The sequence below is a fragment of the Austrofundulus limnaeus genome, unplaced genomic scaffold (assembly GCF_001266775.1).
Source record: "Austrofundulus limnaeus strain Quisiro unplaced genomic scaffold, Austrofundulus_limnaeus-1.0 Scaffold0, whole genome shotgun sequence".
Lineage (NCBI taxonomy): Eukaryota > Metazoa > Chordata > Actinopteri > Cyprinodontiformes > Rivulidae > Austrofundulus > Austrofundulus limnaeus.
The window spans coordinates 3821701-3826719 of NW_013952402.1; the positions used below are offsets into that span (position 1 = coordinate 3821701).

The 5019-nt window shown below is 45.0% G+C and overlaps 1 protein-coding gene and 1 long non-coding RNA gene across 8 annotated transcripts in view; one reads left to right on the plus strand and one right to left on the minus strand.

Moving 5' to 3' along the window:
- The first annotated feature begins 2118 nt into the window (after window positions 1-2118).
- The window catches only part of ldb1a (LIM domain binding 1a), a 21987-nt gene continuing 19086 nt past the window's right edge, over window positions 2119-5019 (plus strand). For 2 of the 5 annotated variants that reach the window (XM_014020172.1, XM_014020319.1), the window contains exon 1: window positions 3284-3592. The gene's annotated coding sequence lies outside the window, so the exon portion shown is untranslated. Of the gene's footprint in view, window positions 2428-3283; window positions 3593-5019 lie in introns of those variants that run through there. The other 3 variants (XM_014020241.1, XM_014020471.1, XM_014020550.1) reach the window with 3 other exon arrangements.
- Window positions 3460-5019, minus strand: part of LOC106526204 (uncharacterized) — a 4348-nt gene continuing 2788 nt past the window's right edge. For 2 of the 3 annotated variants that reach the window (XR_001311235.1, XR_001311228.1), the window contains exon 3: window positions 3460-4620. This is a non-coding gene — a long non-coding RNA (uncharacterized LOC106526204). The remainder of the gene's footprint in view (window positions 4621-5019) is intronic. The other variant, XR_001311240.1, reaches the window with a different exon arrangement.

Genomic DNA, 5019 nt, shown 5'->3' on the forward strand with positions numbered 1-5019 from the left:
TGACTTATGGTTTCACATGTTTCGGGCGTAGTTATAGAGTTTGATGGCCACCGGTAGGAACGACCCTCCTGTGGTGCTCAGTGGTGCATTTAGGAGCAATGAGTCTTGCACTGAATGTGCTTCTGTGACTCCTGACAGTGTCGTAGTGAGGGTGATAACTGTTGTCCATGATTCCCTGCAGCTTTGCCAGCATCCTCCTGTCAGACACTGCAGAGAGTCCAGCTCTACTCCCACAACATCTCCTGCTTTTAGGATCAGCTTGTTGAGTCTGTTGGCATTTGCCCCCCTCAGTCTGATGCCCCAGCAAAGTTGTATAAAGAGGTATTGTGTGATTTTTTTTAAATAATAACTACTAGAAGTAATTTGATTTTCTAATTGTGGCACACTAATATATCAGTACAGAATAAGAAATTTGTCACTATGAAATAAAATAATAAAGCGGTTTAAATACAAAACTTGAGGCAATATATTTCTCCTTATTACAACTCATGTTACTTGACTTAGAAAAGCCACAATTCTGTTTGTCTTAGGGAAAAACGGATTAGCGGTTAGCCAAGCRACACAACAAAAGCACACACGTACACACTGTGTGGTCTCGTTTTGATTTAACCGTTTGTCTCCTGTGTGTAATGAATAGAGCTGATTCAGTCTAGGCTAATGCAAGTAGTGTGGTGGGCTCTGAGAAAGCAGGAGACATGTCAGGTCACAGTTTGGTGTTTATGTTCAACATATTTTCTCTTGTACAGTACAAATAAAATTAAACAACAGGTTTAATAAGACAGGGTTTGCAGTTCATCCTCCGGTTCTCCTCACAATCCAAAGGGATACACACAACCTCAATCTGGTCCTGATCAGCGTGGATGAGTGTGATACAGCGACGTTTTGGTTCATATCAAAATGATAGATAAACAAGGAGGGAAAAAGACAGCTTTGACAAATCTGTTGTGTCTTTGAATGCCACATGCTCATCTYTCATTTTCTGTTACTAAAACTGTGATGTTTATGTTCATCGCCCACCACAGGGTGAATGTGGTTGCATATTTGTGTGCGCATGTGTTTGTTTGTCTGCAAAATATATCACGTTCGAAACGTGTTGCAGGCATCAATTTGAAAAACAAACAAACAAACAAACAAACAAACAAACAAACAAACAAACGACGACAAAAACAACAATAAAGTTCATCCATTTGAACATTGCATTTTTGTCTTTGTTTTGTGAATTAAGGATTTGCAAATAAATGTATTCTGTTTTCATTTATGTTTTACACAACTTCCCATTTTTATTGGAATCAGGGTTGTAAAACTACAACTAGCTGCGAACTGCGCACCGCAGCGCAGCGGAGCGGAGACGCATGTAGTGTAAATCCGGGGTTAGAGTCCTCCCAATTCAAGATGTTGGTCCAGTTTTCTCTCCAGCAAACAGTTTATCATAATGTGTGTGTTTTATATGCACAAATGTTCACATAAGGTTTCATTTTTGCAGGTTTTCACATGATTCCTGTCTTGCATTTAGGGTTATGATGTGATCACAATTCAAAAATTCAACCAGCTTCGCTCTACAAGATGTAACTTTATGATTTAATAAGCTTTGTTCAGAACACCACGCAGCTGGTTCGGTCCCGACTGTGCCCCCTAGTGGGTTACCAGTGCCATATACGTTGCAATGCAACAATCTGCTATCGCCGGAGTCCGGTCTACTTTATCGTAGCCCATGTCATTTTCTCTAAAATTAACCGTAGTGGCTTTATGCCTCATACTAACCAGCTGACAGTCTGAAGCCATTCTATGGGACGGAGAACCCACTAGGCAGCACAGTCGGGACAGTCTGAAGCCACKCTATGGGACTGATAATGGCTAATTACGTCCATTTAATGGATGATAACATCCGAAGTGTCTTCAGCCATGTCTGGTCCAAACAGCCGGGTTCTGATGGAAACACATGGACCGTGCTGTCCATATGCGAGACTTAAAATCTGGTTTGTGTGTGAGCGAAACAGAGAAATAAGAGGAGCACCACTGCGCCCCTGCACTCCCCCAAACTGCTACCTATCGCTGCTCTACCGTTGCCAGGGTTACAATGCCCCCCCCCCCCCCCCCCCCCCCCCCCCCGACCCACCAATCGTTTTTCTCGGTGGGTATGAAGGGATGAGAGGAGAGGAGAGGAGAAGTGGCTCTGGCTGCTGCCTCTGCGTCATATTCATACCAGTGCAGCCGCCTCCTCTTTCCTCCTTCCTTTCCTCCTTCCTTCCTTGTCATCATCCAATTTGCACGCCGCTTGATCCCCCCCCCATCCATTTGTGTCTCTTATCTGCATCTGCTCATCAGAGTGGACATTTCTCAGCTTGGTTTCCTCTGCGTGGCTGACCTGGGAGGACTTTCTCCACAGCGAGCGTGGCGGGGGAGAGACGACAGAAGAAGACAAAAAAGGTAATCAACCGACATGAAGGGTATCTGAGAACGTCTGCGAACGAAACAACAGAACAGAAAAATAAATWWAAAAAAAACACTGAGAGGTAACTACTGATGGCACAAACTCATCCGAGGTGCGAAGGACGCCACGTCGTAGAGAAATGTGAAGGAGTGAGGTTGTTTACATGCAGCGGCTCGTTGTTTGAGGACAAGAGGAGACGTGTGCCTCCGCGAGCCGAGTGTGTCTGTGTGCAAGCACGTTGTCGTCTGTCACATATTGTTATTGAGCTGCTGCCGTTGCGTGTTCCCACAGCGGGGGAGAGGGAGGCGAACAGAAGTGGGAGTTCATTCTCTCTGAGAGATTTTTTTTGAGCAACGTGCTGTTATGTTGACAGAGGGGTAANGCCATATACGTTGCAATGCAACAATCTGCTATCGCCGGAGTCCGGTCTACTTTATCGTAGCCCATGTCATTTTCTCTAAAATTAACCGTAGTGGCTTTATGCCTCATACTAACCAGCTGACAGTCTGAAGCCATTCTATGGGACGGAGAACCCACTAGGCAGCACAGTCGGGACAGTCTGAAGCCACKCTATGGGACTGATAATGGCTAATTACGTCCATTTAATGGATGATAACATCCGAAGTGTCTTCAGCCATGTCTGGTCCAAACAGCCGGGTTCTGATGGAAACACATGGACCGTGCTGTCCATATGCGAGACTTAAAATCTGGTTTGTGTGTGAGCGAAACAGAGAAATAAGAGGAGCACCACTGCGCCCCTGCACTCCCCCAAACTGCTACCTATCGCTGCTCTACCGTTGCCAGGGTTACAATGCCCCCCCCCCCCCCCCCCCCCCCCCCCCCGACCCACCAATCGTTTTTCTCGGTGGGTATGAAGGGATGAGAGGAGAGGAGAGGAGAAGTGGCTCTGGCTGCTGCCTCTGCGTCATATTCATACCAGTGCAGCCGCCTCCTCTTTCCTCCTTCCTTTCCTCCTTCCTTCCTTGTCATCATCCAATTTGCACGCCGCTTGATCCCCCCCCCATCCATTTGTGTCTCTTATCTGCATCTGCTCATCAGAGTGGACATTTCTCAGCTTGGTTTCCTCTGCGTGGCTGACCTGGGAGGACTTTCTCCACAGCGAGCGTGGCGGGGGAGAGACGACAGAAGAAGACAAAAAAGGTAATCAACCGACATGAAGGGTATCTGAGAACGTCTGCGAACGAAACAACAGAACAGAAAAATAAATWWAAAAAAAACACTGAGAGGTAACTACTGATGGCACAAACTCATCCGAGGTGCGAAGGACGCCACGTCGTAGAGAAATGTGAAGGAGTGAGGTTGTTTACATGCAGCGGCTCGTTGTTTGAGGACAAGAGGAGACGTGTGCCTCCGCGAGCCGAGTGTGTCTGTGTGCAAGCACGTTGTCGTCTGTCACATATTGTTATTGAGCTGCTGCCGTTGCGTGTTCCCACAGCGGGGGAGAGGGAGGCGAACAGAAGTGGGAGTTCATTCTCTCTGAGAGATTTTTTTTGAGCAACGTGCTGTTATGTTGACAGAGGGGTAATGTCTGCACCTTCTTAAAAAACAACAACAACAATAACAAAAAGTGGAGTAGCTGGCTGAAAGATCAACTCTAACATCCCCGCAAAATAGCAGCCACACACACCTCAGGTGTTTCTTCTCCCACATTTTATCTCGTCGTTTTTCTCTCCGGCAGCTCTGGAAAAGGATTAGTTCTTCCCCGTCTTCCTTTGTTCAGAGGTCCCCATCTTACAGTGGCTGTAAACGCTGAGCCCACACACCGTGCCTAAACAAAACATCAGAGATGAGAGTGCTCGCAGACTAAAAGAACAWCAACAACACCAAAGGTATCTGCCTATGAAGGGGAAATGAAAGGAGAGGAGAAGAAGAGGAGGCCCGCAGGGTTGTTCATTGTGTCTTGGTGCTGACAGCGGTGTCTGACACTGTGTGTGACATTTAGCTGTGATGCCTCTGCCTGTACGCTGCCGTGTGGGGAATGTGCTTGTCAGCTCTGATTATAGGAGACACGTTTTTTGTCTTTTAGTGTATGAGATGTGAGTGACAGAAAACAGGAATGTGWAGTTTGTAAACAGAGCTTTAACTCAACTGGGTTGCTTTGTTGTTGCTGCAGCTCCGTGCAGTTGATGAACCAGTGGTTTGCCAGCTACTGCATTTTGCCCAACCAACTGCACCAAACAAACAAACAAACAAACAAACAAACAAACAAACAAACAAACAAACAAACAAACAAACAAACAAACAAACAAACAAAAAATGAAAAGGCTCTTGAAATATACAATCCATCACACATTTAAAACAACTGAGTCTTGCAGATAATGAGTTCTTTTTAAGCCTGACAGCATCATGAGMTAATTTCATTACAATTCATAGGATTTGCATAAATCTGTTTAGTAATTCATAACTTTCATTTTTTTACAGTTCCAGAGATTTATAGTAACTAAGTACATTTACTTTGTCACAATACTTAACTAATGTTTTTGAGGATCTGTAAATTCACCAAGTATTTTTTTTAATTGTGGCTTTTATTTTGTTACATTCAAGACATAAAAAATATACTTTTATTT